Source organism: Pleurodeles waltl, chromosome 4_1 (genome assembly GCF_031143425.1).
Source record: "Pleurodeles waltl isolate 20211129_DDA chromosome 4_1, aPleWal1.hap1.20221129, whole genome shotgun sequence".
In the NCBI taxonomy this organism is placed as follows: domain Eukaryota; kingdom Metazoa; phylum Chordata; class Amphibia; order Caudata; family Salamandridae; genus Pleurodeles; species Pleurodeles waltl.
Window position 1 is genome coordinate 375262001 of NC_090442.1, and position 25076 is coordinate 375287076.

Here is a 25076-nt window from a genome sequence, read left to right on the forward strand (position 1 = left end):
GCCCTCAAGTGCCCATCCAGTTAAGGATAGGCCACCGTCAGTATGCGGGCCATCGGGGGGGCAGGGTTCGACGGGCACCCCTTCCTCGTTGGGAGGCCATCCCTAGCTGGGCCTCCGCCGTCTTCCGCTTGCAGAGTCTCAGGTCCTCCCACCGTTTCTGTTAGTGGGTGATCCGCCTGCCGTGGACCTCCAGGGTCCGCACGTCCTTGGTGATGGCACTCCATATTCACTTCTTTTGATGGGCGCTGACCTGCAGAGAAAATACACACAGGAAAATAGTATCATTCAGACAATCCTGCCTGTCACACTTTTGGCTCACCATACCCCTTCACATTACCATTTACACACATGGCCCTGCACACAACCTGTATGCCGCCCAGGGGACTTCCACCAACCTCCCCCTAAACAACACCTTCACACACACCACTCCATTCATTCATGCCACATGCATCATGCCCAAGGTGTACTCACCTGTTGGTCTGGAAGCCCAAACAGCAGTCGCTTCAACTCCGCCAAGGTGAAGGCAGGGGCCCTTTCCCCAGTCACACAAGCCATGGAAGGTTCCAGACACAGGTCCCAGCAGCACATGCAGTGTAGGTCCTCTACTGTTGAAGGTCAGGTGGCAAGTGAGTGTTCAGATAGAAACCGCCAGCGTACATCACCATTGGCCACTGTAACCCATAGGGCCCTATGTTAACCAATCAGGACTGCGGTTCCCGACCGCCTCCCGCAATGGCGCACAACGTCAGTGTAATTACCTCACTTCCACCTGTCCCTCCACACAGGACAAGCGGATGCCATTTCAGGGGGGGGGGCAGGCCCGGGATAATAACTGCGTCACAGTTAAAATTTGGACATACAGGACAAATCCCACTTACCCATTACAAATTAACATCATGCATTGTACTGTTGTAGCTCCAATGCTCAGTTTGTGAGCGGCTCCTCACTCCTTTGTCCTTTAGACTGCTACCGCTGCGGATGAATAGGAGATGGAGACATACCCCCATGTACAGACCCCTGCTGGATTTGGCAACAATGGAGGACAGGCATATTATCCTCACCTATAGACTTAACAGGGCCACAATCACATAGCTGTGTTTCCAATTGGAGCCTGACCTGATATCTGCTATTCGTCACCCCACCCGGATCCCCCCTCTTGTGCAAGTCCTATCTGTGCTCCATTTCCTGGCAACTGGTTATTTGCAAGTGACAATGCAGCAGGAATGTCACAGCCAATGTTCTCAATAGTGATGACCAGAGTTTTGTCTGCTCTGATTAAACACATGTGCAGCTACCTTGTTTTCCCCCAAGTGGAGGACTTGGCCACAGTGAAGGCTGACTTCTATGCAATGGGACATATCCCCAACATAATTGGGGTGATTGATGGAACTCATATTGCATTTGTCCCCCCCGCCAGAATGAATAGGTATTCAGAAACGGAAAGAGTTTCCACTCATGAATGTCCAGATGGTGTTCTTTGCGAACCAGTTTATCTCCCATGTCAATGCTAAGTATCCAGGGTCTGTGCATGATGCCTTTATCCTGAGGAATAGCAGCATCGAAAATGTGATGGCCCAACTACAGAGGCACTGGGTGTGGCTGATAGGTGAGCCCTGGTTCCCACCCAGTAGTTGGTGTATGGGTATGGTGTTGGCCATATGGGATAGTGTGTGGCTAAATGTTGTCCCTCGTTATTTGCAGGTGACTCAGGTCACCACAACCTATCATAGCTACTGACCCCTGTGAGGAATGCCAGGACAAGGGCAGAAGAACGTTATAATGAGGCACAGGGGGAACCAGAAGGATAATCAAACAAATATTTGGCCTCCTGAAGGCCAGGTTTCAGTGCCTCCATCTAACAGGTGGATCCCTGTGCTACTCACACAAGAAGGTCTGCGAGATAATCGTGGCATGCTGCATGTTGCACAACCTTGCCTTGAGACACAATGTGCCTTTTCTGCAGGAGGAGGAGGAGACTAAAGATGCCCACGTGGCAGCAGTGGGCCCTGTAGACAGTGAGGATGAGGAGGATGAGGAGGATGAGGGCAACAGAGCACCACTGATACGACAATACTTCCAATGACACACAGGTAAGACAATGTTACTTTTCATTCCATTGTCATCATTTAGGAGAACTTTGGCACTGGCATGCTGTTATTTCCCATTTCTATGCCCACTTACTGTACCCTTTCGCAATTCATTTTGCAGATGTTGGTGCCCCACTTTTGCTCCTGGTGTGATCACTGTCTTTCTTTTGTGAACAATTACTGTGCAGTTGAATTGCAATGTTTGAACCTGGCTAAACGAATACATACTTTAAAAATGTAACATACTCCATACTTGTTTTTTAAAAGGGTGTTTATTGAAGTGCTAGAAAGAAAAGGGGCAAGTGCACTGGGATGGGGTGATGATGGAGGAAATTCCAGGGTATAGTTCCAGTCTATTTGTACCACAGGTGCATAGTCCAAAGGGGACATAGGAAGTGAAGCAATGGCATTTCAAGGTGGATGGGGTGACAGAGTGGGACACAAGGGTGACAATCAGGAGAGCCTCATTTCCTGGCAGGGGTCTTAGCAATAGGCTCTGGCTTCTGCCTGGATCGCAGGGAATGTTTGCGGGGTGGTTCACCTTCTGCAGGGGGATGGGGGCAGGTGGCCTGTTGGTCCTGTGGTGGGGCCTCCTGTCCACTAGTGGAGGTGGAAGGCAGTTCAGATGTCTGGCTTGTGGCAGGTGCCCACTTTTGTGAGACTGCCTCCCTCATAATGTTAGCCATGTCTGTCAGCACCCCTGCAATGGAGACCAAGGTGGTGTTGATGACCTGCAAGTCCTCCCTGATCCCCTGGTACTGTCCCTCCTGCAGCTGCCTGTTCTCCTGCACATTGTCCAGGATCTGGCCCATCGTGTCCTGGGAATGTTGGTAGGCTCCCAGAATCTCTGTAAGTGCCTCCTGAAGAGTCGGTTCCCTGGGCCTGTCTTCCCCCTGGCGCACAGCAGTCCTCCCAGTTTCCCTGTTACCCTGTGCCTCTGTCCCCTGAACCGTGTGCCCACTGCCACTGACCCCAGGCCCCTGGTTGTCATGGGTATGAGGTGTGCCCTGGGGTCCCTGTAGAGGTGGACACACTGCTGATTGACGTGTCCAGGGGACAGAGGTATGGGTATGTTGGGTGGGTGCTGTGGTAGTGTTCCCAGATAGGGGAGGCTCTGTGGTTGTCTGTGACTGGGCCTGGGTAACCGACTGTCCAGAGGTCCCTGATGGGCCAGGTTGGTCATCCAGATCCAGGCAACCGGAGTTGCTGTCATCACTGTGGGCCTCTTCAGTTGGGGGACTGGATAGTGCTGGCACATCTTCTTCGCTGACATTGGCTGGGATACCTGTGGGGCTATAAATGCTGTGTTATTGTTTCAGTGTCTGACATATTGTGCATCAGTGGGTTGCCCTCTTTGGTTGTGTTTGCCATGGCAGTTTTAACTTGTATAAGTTGGTATGTGGTGGGCTAGCTGATTCTCTCTAGTGTGCATGCTTTGGTGATAGGTGTCCATGCAGGGCTGAGAGTGATGTCCATGCATTGGTGGTGCATGCAGGGCTGGGCATTAGGATGGGTCGGATGTGATGATGGGGTGTGTGGGAGGTGGTAGAGTGATGGAAGTGAGGGTAAGGGTGGGGGTATGTGATGGCATGCAGGTAGGGGGGTGATAGTAGTATAAAGGACAGCAGACCACCATGCCTGTGACTGCTTTTTAAATAAATCAGTTCTTTTTACATGCAGTCTGGTTTCCTCGAGGGAAAATGGGATGCATTTCAAACAAAAAAATGAAAAGATTTCCTTTCATTTTTTCAGAGAGGCAGTGGTCTGTGGGACCACCTGCTCTGAAAAAATACTTTTGCTTCCATTCACAAAGGGGCAGGGGTCCCATGGGGACCCCTTTTCATTTGCAAATGGGCTACCACCGACTTTACAACCAACTATGCAGTCCTTCATGTATTCTTTCTTTGATTAAGTGTGTGATTTTCTTTTGTAATTGAATTTCTATGCCAGTTAACTGCATCACCAAATATTTATAATTTTATGAATTCTCAACAGAATTAAATCCTTCGTAAGCACCTCTACCTGGTTACATTTAAGTACCCAAGCCCACAAGGTTATATAGGGTAACCCTTTTGAACATTCATCAATGTAGGTAGTCAGGTCTAGAAAGTTAATTTTAGTGATTGAGAACTCAGAGGTGGTTTTGATGTTCTACTTATTTGCATTGATAAGTTCCAGATATTTTTAAGGTCAGATACACAGTATGTCATCAATATAACATCCCCAATATATGATGCATGGTGTGTTTTCCTCAAATTGATCCTCCTATATCCAGATTTTTTTTACCTCACCCGTAAAGATGCAGGCATACAGTGGGGTGAATTTTGTATCAATTGTGGTCCCTTTTCTCTGGAGGTATTATTCTTTCTTGAAACGAAAGATGTTATGGATGAGGCAAAATTGGAGCTTCTCTAGAATCATTTTGTGTATGTTAAAGTAGTATAAAAATTGTGTGGATAATGGTTTATTGACTGCAGCCATCACATGCTCATGTTTGATGGTGCTCTGTAGACTTAGGATTGGTCTGAAGATCTCATAGGGCTTGTTGTTCCTTTCTGAAGATGTTCTGAGGATGACATTTTTCTTGGTATATTTGATGTATTCTTTTTCTAAATCCTGGTTGGTAACATATAGAAAGCATCCATGGAGTTTCGAGAGGCAATTGTGGGGTAAAAGAAGATTTTATCTTAATATTCTGTCTAGGGTATAAGCTGTGTGTTAGAAATTGGGTCTCTAATTGGCAGAGGTATGCATCCTGTCCAAGAAGAGACGACAATCCTAGACAGGGTAAGTGACAACACAAACTAAATTATACTGTGCTCACTCTCTGGTAGCTTGGCACAGAGCAGGCAGGCTTCTCTTAGAAGGCAATGTGTAAAGTATTTATGCAATAACTCATACACCAGAAAAAGACTCCACACCAGATTAGAAAAATAAGGTATGATTTTATATATGAAATAAGACCAGAACAACAAAACTCCACTGTGTAGAAGTCGAGAGATGAATTTTCAAAGCATAAATGCAAAATAGCGCTTAGTATCAAATAGCCCATTAAGGAGTTACTTTAGGGTGCGCTGGACCAGGGCAAAGTCAAAGTATGGGCCGACCACCATGGAGCGCAGGCCAGGTACAGGACTCACACAGACCCTAGGAAGCAAAGTTCCTTTTCTGGTCGCAACAGTGAGATGTGCGGTGAGATGCATCAACCAGGTACTCGCAGGGATGCTGATGCATTAATATGTCCGATGCAGTAATGGCAATGTGTCGGTTCTGAAGACAAGCGCTGAAATTGAGATGCATTGCTCCGAAGTGCGATGTGCTGTGCTTCTCCATGCAGTTGAGATAGGAGTCGTGCTCTGTAGACTGCTGCAGCGGCAAAGCGAGGTTCCAATGCGTCGGGCTCTCAAGGCAAAGCATTGGTCTGGAGAGAGTTGCACCAATTCTGCTTCTGCAACCGGATGATTCGCCAGTTCAGCTACATCTAGACAGGAGATGCATTGATTTCCATGAGGCATGTATGTGGATCTCCTTCCAGTGAACACAGGCACAGGAGCAGGGGTAGAGGCTTTGATATCCTTGAATCTCAAGCAATAGGAGGCAAGCCAACAAATCCTTAGAAATCACTTGGGGTGCAAGGAAGAGTCCAATGCTCCCTCAACTGGGTCAGAGAGCAGCAGGGCAGTACAGCAGAAAAGCAGTCCTTGCAGGTTAGCAGCCTAACGGAGTATCACTCCTTGTTACAGCACAGCAGTTCTTCTGACAGAGTCCAGTTGTACGTCCAGAAGTGTCTGATTTGGTGAGGTCAGAGACCCAGTAATTATATTCAGTTGTTCATTTGAAGTGGAGGAGACATACAATAAGGGTCTATAAAGTGCACAGAGTCCCTTATTCCCAGCTCTGGCTCCAGACTATCAGTAGGGGGTAATCAGCCCTTTGCGTGGGGGCAGGCACTGCCTATTTATGTGTCACATGGCAAGGGGATTTAATTACCAAGTCAAAGTGGCAGTATACTGCACAAACAGGCCCTGTAATGGCAGGCCTGAAACATGGCTAAAGGGCTACATATGTTAGTGGCACAATAAGTGCCTCGGGCCCATTAGTAGTATTTAATTTACATGCCCTGGGCACAAGTAGTGCACTTTACTAGGGGCGAAAAAGTAAATTAAATAGGCCAATTGGGTATGATATTACCATGTTACGGGGAGAGGGCACAAGTGCTTTAGCATCGGTCAGCAGTGGTAAAGGGTGCAGGGTCCTAAAGCCAGCAAAAAAGACATCAGAAAAATGGAAGGAGGCAAGCAAACAGCTGGGGAAAGACCACCCCAAGACTGTCAGGTCTAACACAGTGTCTATCCCAAGATCATCTGAAGTTTGGTTCAGTGGGGGATCTTGACCATTTGTGAGAGATAAAATGGCAAGTAAATTAATTTCTTCCAACTCTTGAATAGGCAGGGAACTTGTTGTTGGAGCACTGGTGGGTAATTGTGGCCTCGACAGTTAACAAAGAAGAATGGTCTCAATTTAAGGTGTGTTACAAATTTTAAAAGATCCACACATGTATCTACCATGTTCCACTAAGACGTAGGGCAAATATGAAGGTGTCTATTAACAATATGAGTTTGGTCCGTAGCCAGGTTGAGATTGGATAAATTAAAAATCAGTTGGTCATCTACTTTCACTCTTTTCTTCTTCCTTCTTCCAGGCTCTGGTGATTATTCCTGAGGTTGATGGTTGTTCCAGTGGGCTTGGGATAGGTTCATGTCTTATTCTGGTATCTGATGTGTTAAAGTTCCTTATACCTAGTCAGTGGCTGGTAAGTTCTCCTAAAAATATCTACTTCTAGACTCAATGTATTTGATTCCACTTTGCTTCCAGGTTATACGATGTCTGAACTTGACAATAGTTGTGTAAAAATTGATGGCAGAGATGTTTAGGGCCAGTAGGAGGATTCATTTGGTAGATTATCGATGGTGTCCTCTCTGTATTCATCACTATCTTTATTGAGTATGGTGTAACTGTTTTGAGGTACTTCTCCCTAATTTGCTCCCTCGATCTTTTTGGTGAGTTTGTCTTCCTCAATTTTATATTTTCCACACTATTCTTGAGCTATTTCAATTAATTGTTTCATCATATTATTGGACTTTTCTTTTGAATTACTCTCCTATTTTTTAATTTTAATGGATTCCATACTTTCAAAAAGTGAGAAAATAAGCACCCTTAGTCCCCATGTTATTCGATCTGTCTCAATATATTTTTTTAAGGTATGTTGCTTCCCACACTTTGCTCTTTCTGTTTCAGAACATTTCCCAGTGACCGAAAGGTGCTCTTTGCTGAAGATGGGTTTGATTTGGTTATTGAGCTGGAGCCATGTGAGAATACACTGATTACTGCATCAATATGATTGCCTCTGTTAATTCATTAGATTCTACAATCAGCCATGGATCTTATAATTTAATCTAGGCAAAAGAGTAATGGATCCTGAAATACAGACAATGATTAGGAAATAAAAGGTCTACAGATCCAAAACCTTGGTTACTGCCATACTCAATAAGTCTTTACAGAATGTGTATGTATCCCCTCAAGGGCATGACCGTCACCTTTCACACAATGACTCAGCAAAGTTATGTTAATGTACAGGGATACTGTTACACAATCAATAATTGCTAATGGCATATAACATTGCTATTGATATACAGAATAAACCTGTTATTATAGACAATATTTATCCAATGTACATGTATGTAGACAATTACTCATTAGAATAAAGAATGATGATGAAGATCCAATGCGAAGTAAAATCGATTTATTCTGTGTTTGTAAATGTCTAGTGGCAACCGCCAAATCAGCAAAATCAGTACAAAATCGGACAGCATCATTAGTAGTATAGCAATGGACTACGAAGCGTTCTGGCTCATCCCCAAAATCAAGGGTTTATATTGGATATTTCTCCATAGAACAGCATAAAAAGTGCAAAACAATTGTGGTGTGAGCAAAAAAATACATTTTCAATAGATCAGAATAAAGATTCAAAATCGTCATACTGCCTTACCACCTAGGTACTTAGGGCCATATGTACAAACACATTTTCCCATAGACATAGAATGGGTAAAACCCTTTGGTACATCTGGCCCTAACTTCCTACATAAACTTAATTCAGAGAGGCTAAATAATGTCAATAGAAACTAGTCCCATAAACAACAGTAAACCATTGTGAAATTATGGCAATATCACTTGTTAGTCAAAAGATCATTGGCAAATGTTACATTTAGTGAGCCCACGCTAAAGAGTATTCTTCAAGTAGTATGTTATTCAGAAATAAACAAACATAACTTTCTTGACTACATGAAGCAGAAATAACAAACAGAGAATATGGTGTCCATTGTGGACAAGATGGCTGATTGAGGCCTAGTTAGCATAAGCTAGGAAAAGCCACTTTAACAAGCCACATGAAAATTATTTTAAAAAATAGTATCTCGTCACTGTAAATGTGTGAATTCAAGTTAGATTACTATTCTGCATATTGTTAACAATGCAAATTTTGTTGCATACACAAAAGCTTCCTCAGTCATGCAACTGCAAGGGTATCAAATAAATCTGGGTTATCACTATTTGGTCCATACAGCGCAAATAGTGTACACCTTCTGCTTTAGCATAATTTGAATTATGACCCACCACCCATGGTTATTACTTAAACGTCTTAGTATCTGTATATGACTCAGTTTGCATCCCAATATTGCAACACCACTATTGGATATTTGTTGAGAATAGCAAGCCAATACATCAAAACCCATTTGTTTCAGTAAATGTCTATCTTTATATGCAATATGTGTTGTAACATACATGGTATCAGAGGTTTATACATAGTTAATGGTCCACATGCTAGTTATTAATACCTCACACATTGCTACAAATCATAGAGGATCTACCTTAGGTTGTAAAAGGTCTTCATCTTGGACTGCATTTGTTATAGGACCCAAAATAGACATGCATCAACATTATGTTTGTTGCTAAATTCATTTTTCATTCTCTATCCCTATTGTATTTCACCCACAACCTATTCATCTGCTGCCATTATAAACTCTACTTCTCTGCCTAAATCTGTGGTAAGTGCAGGAAACCTAAACCTCCCAGCAAACGTCAGCCCCTTCTTTGTTGTTAAGATAGAACAACAGTGCAGGACCAAAGTTTCTTAGCACTCCTGTCAAACCAAAACATATGCTTATCTGGACACAAATATAAATCAATCATGTATAACACACCAACAACATTAGATGGTGCAGATATTATATTATTAATAATATTGATAGGTTAATATATTAGTAATAATATTTACAGCTGTCCCCTCCCAAGTTACATAGTTGGCAAGCTTTTCTTCAGATCTCTTCAAGCCTCACTTAGGGCTCCCATGGGAACATTTGAAATACAATGTAACTGGACAATGTAACTGAACAGGTACATCTGAGTTAATTTTGGATTACTTTGACCACCGAAGTGTCGAATCTTTGACTTTCTGTTTCTCTTCACATATACATATGCATGTTTTGCCATGCCAGATTATTTTCATTCTTACCAACAGAACTGTGCCCCAGTGTGATGCATTGCGGAGCTTCCATGAGCCCTCAACGGTAAAGTGACAAAAATGCAATCTGCCAAAAACTTTTATATTTCCTAATGTGAAGGCGGGTTGGGAGCACACTGCCTCACATCCCAGTCTAGTTCGCCCCTTTGCATCCTGGTAAATGCAGTTCAAATTTCACGCTTACTTGAAAGTGTCCGAAGTTTTTCACTAAAGTTAGTGCAGTCATTGCTGTTCATCTCTATACACGTGTTTCGGGGTAGTTGCCCCTCATCAGTAGAGAGTAGAAGGCATCAAAAAATATCTGGGGTTGCTGGAAATGCTGCCAAAATCGTCTCAGGTCTAGTACCACTCACAGGCTCACAGGTGCGTCTCCAGAGCTCGTCAGCTCGATGGCTCAAGGGAGCCTTTTAACAGGAAGGCGGGTTGGGAGCACACTGCCTCACATCCCAGTCTAGTTCGCCCCTTTGCATCCTGGTAAATGCAGTTCAAATTTCACGCTTACTTGAAAGTGTCCGAAGTTTTTCACTAAAGTTAGTGCAGTCATTGCTGTTCATCTCTATACACGTGTTTCGGGGTAGTTGCCCCTCATCAGTAGAGAGTAGAAGGCATCAAAAAATATCTGGGGTTGCTGGAAATGCTGCCAAAATCGTCTCAGGTCTAGTACCACTCACAGGCTCACAGGTGCGTCTCCAGAGCTCGTCAGCTCGATGGCTCAAGGGAGCCTTTTAACAGGAAGGCGGGTTGGGAGCACACTGCCTCACATCCCAGTCTAGTTCGCCCCTTTGCATCCTGGTAAATGCAGTTCAAATTTCACGCTTACTTGAAAGTGTCCGAAGTTTTTCACTAAAGTTAGTGCAGTCATTGCTGTTCATCTCTATACACGTGTTTCGGGGTAGTTGCCCCTCATCAGTAGAGAGTAGAAGGCATCAAAAAATATCTGGGGTTGCTGGAAATGCTGCCAAAATCGTCTCAGGTCTAGTACCACTCACAGGCTCACAGGTGCGTCTCCAGAGCTCGTCAGCTCGATGGCTCAAGGGAGCCTTTTAACAGGAAGGCGGGTTGGGAGCACACTGCCTCACATCCCAGTCTAGTTCGCCCCTTTGCATCCTGGTAAATGCAGTTCAAATTTCACGCTTACTTGAAAGTGTCCGAAGTTTTTCACTAAAGTTAGTGCAGTCATTGCTGTTCATCTCTATACACGTGTTTCGGGGTAGTTGCCCCTCATCAGTAGAGAGTAGAAGGCATCAAAAAATATCTGGGGTTGCTGGAAATGCTGCCAAAATCGTCTCAGGTCTAGTACCACTCACAGGCTCACAGGTGCGTCTCCAGAGCTCGTCAGCTCGATGGCTCAAGGGAGCCTTTTAACAGGAAGGCGGGTTGGGAGCACACTGCCTCACATCCCAGTCTAGTTCGCCCCTTTGCATCCTGGTAAATGCAGTTCAAATTTCACGCTTACTTGAAAGTGTCCGAAGTTTTTCACTAAAGTTAGTGCAGTCATTGCTGTTCATCTCTATACACGTGTTTCGGGGTAGTTGCCCCTCATCAGTAGAGAGTAGAAGGCATCAAAAAATATCTGGGGTTGCTGGAAATGCTGCCAAAATCGTCTCAGGTCTAGTACCACTCACAGGCTCACAGGTGCGTCTCCAGAGCTCGTCAGCTCGATGGCTCAAGGGAGCCTTTTAACAGGAAGGCGGGTTGGGAGCACACTGCCTCACATCCCAGTCTAGTTCGCCCCTTTGCATCCTGGTAAATGCAGTTCAAATTTCACGCTTACTTGAAAGTGTCCGAAGTTTTTCACTAAAGTTAGTGCAGTCATTGCTGTTCATCTCTATACACGTGTTTCGGGGTAGTTGCCCCTCATCAGTAGAGAGTAGAAGGCATCAAAAAATACCTGGGGTTGCTGGAAATGCTGCCAAAATCGTCTCAGGTCTAGTACCACTCACAGGCTCACAGGTGCGTCTCCAGAGCTCGTCAGCTCGATGGCTCAAGGGAGCCTTTTAACAGGAAGGCGGGTTGGGAGCACACTGCCTCACATCCCAGTCTAGTTCGCCCCTTTGCATCCTGGTAAATGCAGTTCAAATTTCACGCTTACTTGAAAGTGTCCGAAGTTTTTCACTAAAGTTAGTGCAGTCATTGCTGTTCATCTCTATACACGTGTTTCGGGGTAGTTGCCCCTCATCAGTAGAGAGTAGAAGGCATCAAAAAATATCTGGGGTTGCTGGAAATGCTGCCAAAATCGTCTCAGGTCTAGTACCACTCACAGGCTCACAGGTGCGTCTCCAGAGCTCGTCAGCTCGATGGCTCAAGGGAGCCTTTTAACAGGAAGGCGGGTTGGGAGCACACTGCCTCACATCCCAGTCTAGTTCGCCCCTTTGCATCCTGGTAAATGCAGTTCAAATTTCACGCTTACTTGAAAGTGTCCGAAGTTTTTCACTAAAGTTAGTGCAGTCATTGCTGTTCATCTCTATACACGTGTTTCGGGGTAGTTGCCCCTCATCAGTAGAGAGTAGAAGGCATCAAAAAATATCTGGGGTTGCTGGAAATGCTGCCAAAATCGTCTCAGGTCTAGTACCACTCACAGGCTCACAGGTGCGTCTCCAGAGCTCGTCAGCTCGATGGCTCAAGGGAGCCTTTTAACAGGAAGGCGGGTTGGGAGCACACTGCCTCACATCCCAGTCTAGTTCGCCCCTTTGCATCCTGGTAAATGCAGTTCAAATTTCACGCTTACTTGAAAGTGTCCGAAGTTTTTCACTAAAGTTAGTGCAGTCATTGCTGTTCATCTCTATACACGTGTTTCGGGGTAGTTGCCCCTCATCAGTAGAGAGTAGAAGGCATCAAAAAATATCTGGGGTTGCTGGAAATGCTGCCAAAATCGTCTCAGGTCTAGTACCACTCACAGGCTCACAGGTGCGTCTCCAGAGCTCGTCAGCTCGATGGCTCAAGGGAGCCTTTTAACAGGAAGGCGGGTTGGGAGCACACTGCCTCACATCCCAGTCTAGTTCGCCCCTTTGCATCCTGGTAAATGCAGTTCAAATTTCACGCTTACTTGAAAGTGTCCGAAGTTTTTCACTAAAGTTAGTGCAGTCATTGCTGTTCATCTCTATACACGTGTTTCGGGGTAGTTGCCCCTCATCAGTAGAGAGTAGAAGGCATCAAAAAATATCTGGGGTTGCTGGAAATGCTGCCAAAATCGTCTCAGGTCTAGTACCACTCACAGGCTCACAGGTGCGTCTCCAGAGCTCGTCAGCTCGATGGCTCAAGGGAGCCTTTTAACAGGAAGGCGGGTTGGGAGCACACTGCCTCACATCCCAGTCTAGTTCGCCCCTTTGCATCCTGGTAAATGCAGTTCAAATTTCACGCTTACTTGAAAGTGTCCGAAGTTTTTCACTAAAGTTAGTGCAGTCATTGCTGTTCATCTCTATACACGTGTTTCGGGGTAGTTGCCCCTCATCAGTAGAGAGTAGAAGGCATCAAAAAATATCTGGGGTTGCTGGAAATGCTGCCAAAATCGTCTCAGGTCTAGTACCACTCACAGGCTCACAGGTGCGTCTCCAGAGCTCGTCAGCTCGATGGCTCAAGGGAGCCTTTTAACAGGAAGGCGGGTTGGGAGCACACTGCCTCACATCCCAGTCTAGTTCGCCCCTTTGCATCCTGGTAAATGCAGTTCAAATTTCACGCTTACTTGAAAGTGTCCGAAGTTTTTCACTAAAGTTAGTGCAGTCATTGCTGTTCATCTCTATACACGTGTTTCGGGGTAGTTGCCCCTCATCAGTAGAGAGTAGAAGGCATCAAAAAATATCTGGGGTTGCTGGAAATGCTGCCAAAATCGTCTCAGGTCTAGTACCACTCACAGGCTCACAGGTGCGTCTCCAGAGCTCGTCAGCTCGATGGCTCAAGGGAGCCTTTTAACAGGAAGGCGGGTTGGGAGCACACTGCCTCACATCCCAGTCTAGTTCGCCCCTTTGCATCCTGGTAAATGCAGTTCAAATTTCACGCTTACTTGAAAGTGTCCGAAGTTTTTCACTAAAGTTAGTGCAGTCATTGCTGTTCATCTCTATACACGTGTTTCGGGGTAGTTGCCCCTCATCAGTAGAGAGTAGAAGGCATCAAAAAATATCTGGGGTTGCTGGAAATGCTGCCAAAATCGTCTCAGGTCTAGTACCACTCACAGGCTCACAGGTGCGTCTCCAGAGCTCGTCAGCTCGATGGCTCAAGGGAGCCTTTTAACAGGAAGGCGGGTTGGGAGCACACTGCCTCACATCCCAGTCTAGTTCGCCCCTTTGCATCCAGGTAAATGCAGTTCAAATTTCACGCTTACTTGAAAGTGTCCGAAGTTTTTCACTAAAGTTAGTGCAGTCATTGCTGTTCATCTCTATACACGTGTTTCGGGGTAGTTGCCCCTCATCAGTAGAGAGTAGAAGGCATCAAAAAATATCTGGGGTTGCTGGAAATGCTGCCAAAATCGTCTCAGGTCTAGTACCACTCACAGGCTCACAGGTGCGTCTCCAGAGCTCGTCAGCTCGATGGCTCAAGGGAGCCTTTTAACAGGAAGGCGGGTTGGGAGCACACTGCCTCACATCCCAGTCTAGTTCGCCCCTTTGCATCCTGGTAAATGCAGTTCAAATTTCACGCTTACTTGAAAGTGTCCGAAGTTTTTCACTAAAGTTAGTGCAGTCATTGCTGTTCATCTCTATACACGTGTTTCGGGGTAGTTGCCCCTCATCAGTAGAGAGTAGAAGGCATCAAAAAATATCTGGGGTTGCTGGAAATGCTGCCAAAATCGTCTCAGGTCTAGTACCACTCACAGGCTCACAGGTGCGTCTCCAGAGCTCGTCAGCTCGATGGCTCAAGGGAGCCTTTTAACAGGAAGGCGGGTTGGGAGCACACTGCCTCACATCCCAGTCTAGTTCGCCCCTTTGCATCCTGGTAAATGCAGTTCAAATTTCACGCTTACTTGAAAGTGTCCGAAGTTTTTCACTAAAGTTAGTGCAGTCATTGCTGTTCATCTCTATACACGTGTTTCGGGGTAGTTGCCCCTCATCAGTAGAGAGTAGAAGGCATCAAAAAATATCTGGGGTTGCTGGAAATGCTGCCAAAATCGTCTCAGGTCTAGTACCACTCACAGGCTCACAGGTGCGTCTCCAGAGCTCGTCAGCTCGATGGCTCAAGGGAGCCTTTTAACAGGAAGGCGGGTTGGGAGCACACTGCCTCACATCCCAGTCTAGTTCGCCCCTTTGCATCCTGGTAAATGCAGTTCAAATTTCACGCTTACTTGAAAGTGTCCGAAGTTTTTCACTAAAGTTAGTGCAGTCATTGCTGTTCATCTCTATACACGTGTTTCGGGGTAGTTGCCCCTCATCAGTAGAGAGTAGAAGGCATCAAAAAATATCTGGGGTTGCTGGAAATGCTGCCAAAATCGTCTCAGGTCTAGTACCACTCACAGGCTCACAGGTGCGTCTCCAGAGCTCGTCAGCTCGATGGCTCAAGGGAGCCTTTTAACAGGAAGGCGGGTTGGGAGCACACTGCCTCACATCCCAGTCTAGTTCGCCCCTTTGCATCCTGGTAAATGCAGTTCAAATTTCACGCTTACTTGAAAGTGTCCGAAGAATATTTCCTAATGTATTTGGGGTTGTCAGTTTGGTTGTGACAAATATCTCTTGACATAAAGTAAACTTGCCAACATATATCAGAATAGTCAGTGGCTGCCCATCACGTATTGGATTTGCCGAAAGGGAAAATGGTGCACCTGCTGAATTAGCAAACAATAGTACCAACATTATTGGCAATCCCATGCATAATTTTCTGAGTCATGGCATCACCAATATTCAACTCTATATAATGAGACCAAGGGGGTCATTATGACCCCGGCGGTCGGCGTTAATGTGGCGGTAGTACCACCAACAGGTTGGTAGTACTTACCACCATATTATGACATTGGCGCGCTGGCTGAAGACAACTCGCCAATGTACCACTCCGACTGCCACAGCGGTAACAGCCACCAGGCTGGAGATATCCATCTTCAGCCCAGCTGCCGCCATTGTTCCGCCAGGGGGATTATGACCCCACCTACTGCCATTCCTTCCCTGTCACAGATAGAGGTTCCCCCCCTTCTTTTCCAGTAATCCCCACCCCCTACCACTCCAGTCCCCATCACCCCCCAATGTTCACGTTCCCTTCACACGCACACACATGCATACACACACCCACTCCCACATGCTTACATGCATGCGTACATCCATTCACACACACATCCGCACACACTTTCACACACTTTCAAACATACATGCAGACAAACATTCACATAACACAACATTCACGCACTCACACCTCCATACTTTCACACAAACATTCAACACGCAAAACACACCCGCATCCACGCATACACAAACATTCTCACATCCCTACACACACACACAACACCCGCCACCCCCCTTTAATGTCGGAGACCCGGCTTACCATGATCCAGGGGGTCCTCCGGCAGGGAACAGGATGGGGCACTGCTACCGCCAGTAGCGCCCACCAGCAGAACACTGCCAGGTCATATTATTGGCCATAATATGGCTGATGGCGGTCTACTGGCAAGGCACTGCTGGTGGCAGTAGCGCCACCTTACCGCCATCCACTGGCATGGCCACAGCTGGATTTCTGCCATTCTTGGCAGCCACGGCGACGGTCTATTGGCAGCCGTCACCGCAGCAGTAGGCGTTTTTTACCGCCGATGTCAAAATGAGGGCCTGAGTTCCTTTTCTGTGCTGGTAAAGTTCTGCAACAGATGGCTTTGAGCTCATAGCTTCAGTGATTTGAATAGCATTGTCGGCTCAGAGGAGCCGGCATGATTTGCATCAGCACACATCAGATCACCAAGAATATGCTCATCCACACCAGAAGCTCTAGATTTTATGTTATGGCATTACTGCCAGTGGAGATTTGGTCAACCTGTCTTGCAAACATCATTCAGGGGCACTAATTTAAGTCTCTTGGCAGACTATGGGCCTGATTACAACTTTGGAGGAGGTGTTAATCCGTCCCAAAAGTGACGGTAAAGTGACGGATATACCACCAGCCTTATTATGAGTCCATTATATCCTATGGAACTCATAATACGGCTGGTGGTATATCCGTCACATTTGGGACGGATTAACACCTCCTCCAAAGTTGTAATCAGGCCCTATATGTCTCGATTCCAGTGGGTGTACTCGTTCATTTGACACACTATTTATGTATGACACGTTTCGTTTTATGACAGGGTGTGTTAATTGTGTAGGTTATGGAAGTGGATAGTGTACACCTGAATTTGGCTTGGGGTTATTGCACCCTTTTGCTGGTTACTTACATTATCTATACCTTTACCCCTATTCTCAATGTTTTCCTTTCCTTGGTACTACTCATTCTATACCATCTGAGGTTAGGTTGTGCCTACATTACAGCCCAGGTTAGTAATCACACTACTATTATCAGATATAGTGAATATCATGTCTGTGCATGCAAATTGCTTATTTAGATACTTTGTGTGACAAGTGCTACTATCATTACCACAGTTTGAAGTCATAAGTCATTCATTGATAAATCCATCTTACTCTGGAATTTATGTCAATTATTCGTATTTCTGCAGAGTCTGATTCAGGGGTTCTGTTAGAAAACTATATGTACCTTTTGCCTTTTTTACTACAGAAGCCACATGTGGTGGATCCTATTATTTTTAATTTCCTGTAGCTAGTGTAACATTAGATATATTTGATACATTCTATGTCCCTGTCCAACCCAAGTGTTCCACAGAAGGCTGAGTGGATACAGGTCCTGCAGCCTTGTGGGCCAAGGTGCCATTTCCTTTGAAGGATTTAACACCCTTAATATTGACCCCTAAGATATTGTGATACCAAAATATAGAGGACAGAATATCGAACAGTGAGTTCATACTGGGAAGTATAGATTTTCTATTCATAACTCCTTATCTAAGTACCTTGAAGATGTATGTACCACATAAGAACATATCTGTGGAGGTAAGTATAGATAATCTAGAAATACTCACTTGACAATACTTTGTTTTTGATATTGTGTGCCATCTGTTCCCTGGTGTCGATATTCTGGGTACACACCCTCGAGTAGGATCTGTCGCTGCTAGGTTCAATCTGGAGTTGAAGTGTTGGGGAGCTGGAATCTGAATCATTTGAGAACTTGCTGCAGAACTCCAACCTGTATCTGCTTTGGTGCGCGTTTCGCTGCCACCCTGGCCACCTGTTCAGGGCTGTCACTGTCCAGGGATGAAAGTCCAACACTGACCTGAAGACTGGCCACGCCGGGGGTGTACCAGTTGCAGTGCTGCCTCCTCCCCCTCCGTGGTGAGACCTGGCAGTCCCATTCCCAGCAGCATGGCCTCCACGCTGAGAGCAAGTGGAAACCATCCTAGAGAGGGCAGCAGACAGGCCAGTAAGAGCGACAACTGTACCCACAAGGATATGGGTAGTAGAATTATACAAATTTGACAATAAAAGTACATCCTCTCTCAATCAATCATTTTGGTCTTTTCAATGAAGAATAGCAACAACACAGGCTGCTGAGATGAGCTCTCCCCAGCAGCCGCCAGTGACTGGCAGCTATCTTTCCCCCACACAATCGGAGGTAAATATATATATATATTAAATTGAACTGCCTGTTAGGAGTTTCTATATTAAAAATGGTTTCTAACATTTATTAATAAATGTGTACTTACTTCAGTTAGGTTTGGTGTTGCTTCTGTCATGCAGAGTGTAGTTCTCCACCCTCCACAGGCAGATGCGACAGCAGCTTTGGTTATTTTGTCTTTTTTATTTATAACCCTCAATATTTACTTTATGTAATGATATTTTTCTTACATGATGTACCGACGTTGCAACACACAACCTTTTTTAATCACAACAGCTCCGAAGATGTTGGGCTAATTTTTTTATTTTCTTATGGCAGCCATCCAGCTTACCCTTAGTAAACTGCTATTTGTGTGCCATTGTAGCCAGCATCTAATTTCAGAAGGTAATTGCTAGCAATTACGGCCACATGCCGTTAACGTTTTAACTGATTTAATACTTTAGGCTTTCATTCAGAAGCAGGGATTAGTGTGCAAATGGTCAAATACCTGAAATGGAATCTCAGTATTCGGAATGTAAATCTCACTCAATATCCTACTTTTCAGCATGCCATTAGCACTTCTGGTTGTGATCGTTTTTTGCCTAGAAAGCTACAGGAAGCTAGACCACTGTATGTCCTTGTATAGTGTTTGTACACAGGCTATATGTGCCTTCTCACAAACTTCATTGACCTGTTTACAACACTAGGCCAGTGCTTAATTTGTAAATGAAAACGTGCCGTTGCTCAAAGCTCGCTGAAACAAGCGGCTGCTGCAATTAAATGTGCGAACATGGAATACTGAGGCAGCGTAACACTGAAGAAATCCTGGGCCTCTTTAATCCATTTACAGCCACTCCTTGCCCCTTCCGCTCACTCTTGCAGCTTTCTGCTTTCTCCCTTTGTGACACTTTTTTTTGCTTTTCTCTTCCTCTGCCTTTCCCACATGACTTTTGCTCACAGCAAATACTTGAGGCAGTAAAATAAGTGCTGGTGCCCCACAACGGAAACCACCTGCTCAAATTAAGCACTGCACTAGGCAAGTGCTTATGCAAGAATAGATTATTATTCACTATGAATGTGATAATATTCTGTCGCTATTTTGGCTTATTCACGCTGCAAACATTCCCACCTTGAAATATGCACCTTTTCTGCCATATTATGCCGCCATTAACTCTAAATTCAGTACTGTTTGGCTAATTTTATTGCTAAATCTATCGAGGCCCCTAATGTGGAAAATGAGATAACAGAAATGTGGCATGCAAAAATCAAGGTCAGGTCACCAAAAATGAAATTTGATGAGGTGATACAGAGGCAATGTCTACAATTTCGGTTTCAAACATAAGAAAATTTGACTAATATCAGCAGTCAATTTCCATTCTCCATTTCATGATTAATGCTTACTTGTCCATGGAGAAAAGACTTGATCCAACCTGGGTCACAGTGCACGAAATGAATGCGGGCTAAAGTGCGGTAGGTTTAATTAGTAATACACATTGAGACACCCTTCAATCAGTCGGGATTAAGATAATCTAAAATTGAAGGCCGTGGTGAAATCATGATGACAGACTAGATAGCGGCATTTTAAGGATTTTTATTACCGATTTTCTGCTAATTGAAGCCGTATGATGCCAAACAATATTGAATAATAAATTAAAGGCTGAGTTGGAAAAATAGAAAAATGTGGGATAAAGAGAAATTTTACTTCACAGGGGGCCCCTTTGAAGGTGAGTACCTTGGGCAATTGCTCACTTTCCATACTTTAAAACTACTCCGAGAAAAGAAAATCAGAGTAGGAATTTAGGGTGTAAAAAAGATGGAACCTCATTTAGTGTATCTAACAGCAAGGTGTCAACCCCCATGAGCAGACTGTAGTAAGTATTCACAGGATTCAGTCTTTTTTGACTCCTCCTTCTAAAGGCTTTTTCAAATTGACATGAGAACTTTAAATAAAATGAACAATGTTGTATGTGTTTGGTGGGAATTATCTACAATGGCAGAAAATAAATCATTTCTGAAGTTTCCCTGGGATACTGAACCCTCGAAGCAGGCATCTTAAAGACATGAATAATCTGTCGGCCTGGAAGAAATTGTAATTACGCTGGGGTGATCGAAGTAATTTCAGTAATTACATATTACTCTTGAGATGCAAAATTACTGAAATTACTCAATTACGCCAGCTTGAGTAATTAAGAGTAATTTGGGAATAAACTCTGAGCACAGGAGCCCAGAAACAATGAACTAAAAGCGAGTGAGCAGATTCTGGCTACTGTTCTTCGTGTCCTGTAGCATTTAGTGATAGTTTCTTAAGGCAAAATGCATCTTTGGGCTCATTCTGGACACAAGGGTGCGCTTTGCACTAAGAAAATAGCTATAAATGCTGGATTATGTTACTCATACAATTATGCATAATTGCAAATAATTGTATGGTATGAGTAATTATGCTAGAGAGAAGTACACCAGTTACAGCCACCCCTACTTATCTGGGCTGAGTGGTCACTTTCTGCAGTTCATTATTCACAGCTGGGGCAACACAATGAGTTTTGCAAAAATACTAAGGCCTGATTACGAGCTTGTTGGTCAGAAAACCTGACCGCCAGAGCCGTGGTGAGGAGACCGCAGCAGAGCTGTTGGTCTCCCCACGGCCCCATTACGAGTTTTCCACTGGGCTGACCGGCAGAAACCAAGGTTTCTGCAGTCAGACAAGTGGAAAATGTGTGGCTGCACTGGACTCACATGGAGCCGAGTCCAATGCCGTTGCACAGGGTGCCCCCTAGCAAACTCAGAATGCGAACTGTCTGCACAGCAGTGTGCATTCCGACAGTGCTGCAGTGGGAGGCACCTGCACTGCCCACAACAATGTTGTAATACGGCAGTCCGACCACCACAGCCGCAGCGGTCTGACCTCCACTGCGAGTCTGGGGTTTTTCAGACCGCCAGATTCGTAATCAGGCCCTCATTTGAAAGTTGCACTGATATAAGTTCATGATTATTTTCGTTCAAAAAATCTCCATGGGTTGATAATTTGCAGTGCATTTACAGTGATTCCTGAGATGTCTGAGTCAGATATTATCTTGCTTACAATATGATTCTAATTAATGTATCTTACATTTGCTGAAATGAAGTGAATAAAGTCCAATTAGGTAGAACTTTACTTTTGAAAATAGATTCCACCAATATACCATGGGTGATGTAAACTTATCTGTATATTAGTGCTAGGTCCAATTAAATACACTTTGACAAGATTTTGTCAGAAAGCAGACTCGGTCATAGATAGTACTTAATTTGGCATATATTTGGGTACATTTCTGTACTGTATATGTGCTTAGAACAGTCCGCACACGATGTGATTCTATCCATCAGTATACATTTATGTCTAGGAACAATTATTTACACAAAATTTGTATGATATGAACAATGGTGCACATATTGCAATATTTAAATTCTTAAATTCTTTCTGCTACATGAGTACTTAATTGAAACAGTAGACAGGGCCACTTAGCTTACTCTGTTTACACTAACCTCATTCTTACTCGTTTTCTATCCTTCTCATCAACTGAAAAATTGCAGTTGTTTATTGTTTCACTCCTCCTCATCTTTTCCAAAAAATGTTAGGGGCTCATTTTACTCCTTCACTGTTATTTCATTAATAAATGTTCAATCCTCCAATGTGCTACATGTCCCTGGGCTCTTCAGTCTTCCGATTTTCCAAGGCAAAGGTGAATAAACTACTTTGCGGATAGGAATAGCTACATGCTTTCACAGTGAAATTAGCTTTTGGGGCCTCGTCACTGTAGGGACTTGCCAACTGTAAATGCTCTATTGTAATACTTTTTAAGTCGAGCCTCGACAGTGGGCATGCGCTGTTTCTCGACATGCCGACATGCTGTACCCCTCTGTGGACTTTCAGCATGCATATCGCTTGTCATTGGTTGGTTTTTGCGCCTTTCTAAATTTCTTACTTTTCATTGGTAAATCGCGGCCATTTGTTCCTCCTTTTCGTGTGTTGTTCCCTTCCATAACGACTGGACTTTTCATGTCTTATTTCACTTCTTGCTATTTAAGTTCATTATGGCACACTATTTCTTTGGGTTGTCTGGGCTCCTGTGTTTCGAATGCTGTATTTGTTGGCTTTCAGAGGCAAATGCGCACAGCTGAGGTTTTCAACCACAGGTTTTTTTGGTTTATCTGAGAAACACACTGGTTACTTTGATTGCCAATCTCCGTTGATGGCATTATTTATTTACAAACACATGACCTGGGGATCATACTTGAGTTTGTGTGGTTGTTGCAGTGCCAGCACCGGCATGGCTCCCGCCTACCCCTTCTGTAAACTGTGATCCACTTGGAAAGAAAAGCTGAGTTCTGGCCGAAAACACACTGCAAACATAGGCCCATATTTATACTTTTTTAGCGCCGCATTAGCCCCGCTTTTTGATGCAAAAACGGCACAATCTTACAAAATACAATTGTATTTTGCAAGTGTGTGCAGCTTGTGCATCAAAAAAAGGCGCAAATGGTCACTAAAAAAGTATAAATATGGGCCATATTTTTAATGCAGCTGCTGGAAACACTGAGCAGTCTCCGTCCACACAAAAAGAGCACGCACAGTTTAAAGTGAGTGTAATGTCGTCACCGGTGCTGGACAACACCACCACGCAGCGACGAAAGTGGTGAGTGCAATGTTACCCCTACGATCGGGGTAGAATGGACTGCACCGGGACGAGTGGGAGGAGGGGATAAATAGAGGGAAAAAGGGCGCGAGCTTGAGATAGAATGCGAGAGTCAAATAAAGAGTGTTGTCCCATCACGCAGGTCTCCGTGTGTTCATTAGCGCCGACACGTGACATAACAATTGGCGACGAGGTGGGCCTACCACCAGTGGTAGCATCACCACCAACTACTCCCCACCCCCTCGAGCGGACAGAACGGCCAGCCAACACCACAGAGCCTCACCTACCTGCCGGGATAGAGGAACTCGGCGGACCCCACGACAGAGGCGGTCCGAAGTGGCACCCCAGGTCCGACACACCGCGGAGGGCGACGCAGCCATAGAGACTCGGCCTCTCCTGCCACGCATCCCTAGAGCGGAGCAGCCGGCGCGCTGCCGTACTCAAGGTACCCGCCCCGCTCCACCAGGAACAAGCGCTGCTCGGCGCGAGGGCTGCACGCCCTGTAAAAGTGCCCCGCCCCTCTCGGAGGTCTTCCGGGAACACGCGCTGCCTAGCGAGGGGACCGCACCCACCGGGAAGGCACGCCGCCCCTCTTGGAGGCCTCCCAGCAAGCGCGCTAACCAGTGCAGAGCCGGCACGCACCGGAGGAAGTGACCATCCCCTCCCGGAGGATCCAACACAAACGCGCTGACCAGCACAAAGGCAGAAATCATCAGGCAAGTGCCCCGCCCCACCCATAAAGACTGTTAAATACACAAACGGCTAAACAAACACAGGCTCAAGAGAAAAGAGCACCAGGGGGCCCCACCCTCCGAGAGGACACTCACACACAGCCCAGCTCCAACATCACGCTCCCTGTGGGAAAAAAAGAAAAAGCAGCAGCAAGGCACAACAGCCTACCTGACCCATCAGGAAGACGCAGACAGCAGGCCCTTTCTTTGCAGGACCACTTATTGCCTCACAACCCCAAACACTGACCACCATGGCAGGTGTACCACCGTTAGGGCCTTTCACCGTCACAGGCGCCCCCCGCCCAAGCAGCAAGATGGAGAGTCTATGTGGAACTCCTGGAGACATATTTTGAAGCCCTAGACATCAAACCAGAACGGCGCAGACCCCTCCTTTTCCACATTGGGGGTGCAGATATCCACAGAGTATTTAAATCTGTCACAGAAGCACGGCCACGCACATACGAAACACTAAAAGATGCAATTACCGCGCATTTTGAACCATACGCCAACGCTGACTACGAAAGGTTCCTATTGAGCCAAGACCGCCAAACCACGGATGAGTCCGTCGATGTCTTCTATGCCAGGCTGAAAGACCTAGCCAGCACCTGCACCCTGACCGACGAAGAGGACGAAATCCGAGCACAGTTCATACAGGGATGCTCCTCAACGAAACTCTGAGAACGCATCCTCCAGCAACCCAACATGCTGATGAAGGATATCCTCACACTGGGACGCTCCCAAGAATTGGCACGAGCTCGGGCAGCCCACATGGAACAGGCACCGACAGCCCAGGCAAAGTCAGAGGCAGCCAACGCCGTGACAACACACACAATGCGACCAAAAGGGGAACCCTATAAAGGAAGGCTACGAGGCAGACCATGCATGTGGTGCGGCGGCCCAGCACCACACCCGACCACCTGCCCAGCATGGGGAAAGATATGCAGTGCATGTGGCAAACTCAATCACTTCGCCAAAGTCTGCAAATCAGCACCGAAGCAAGCAACAAACACCACAAGAAAGACCGTCAAAATGGTGGAGACCATGCTGAGCCCAGACTCAGACAGCGACATGGACAATGACCAACACACAGTCCATGTCATTCACGCTGTCGGAGGCCAATGACTACCCACTTGCACTGTTGTAGTCAAAGGGTCCCCAACGCCGGCACTGGTAGACACAGTAGCGTCCATAAATCTAATGGCCATGGACGTATATAACAGCTTACTGCGCCCACTACCATCGCTCCAACCCACGAACACACAGGTATTCGCATTTGGAAACAGTCAACCCCTAGAAATAGCAGGGGTTTTCACAACCTACATCACCCACGATGGCACGGAAACGGCCACAAAAGTCTACGTCTCAAAGGACGGCACAGGATTCCTCCTCGGATGCCGAACTGCTCAAG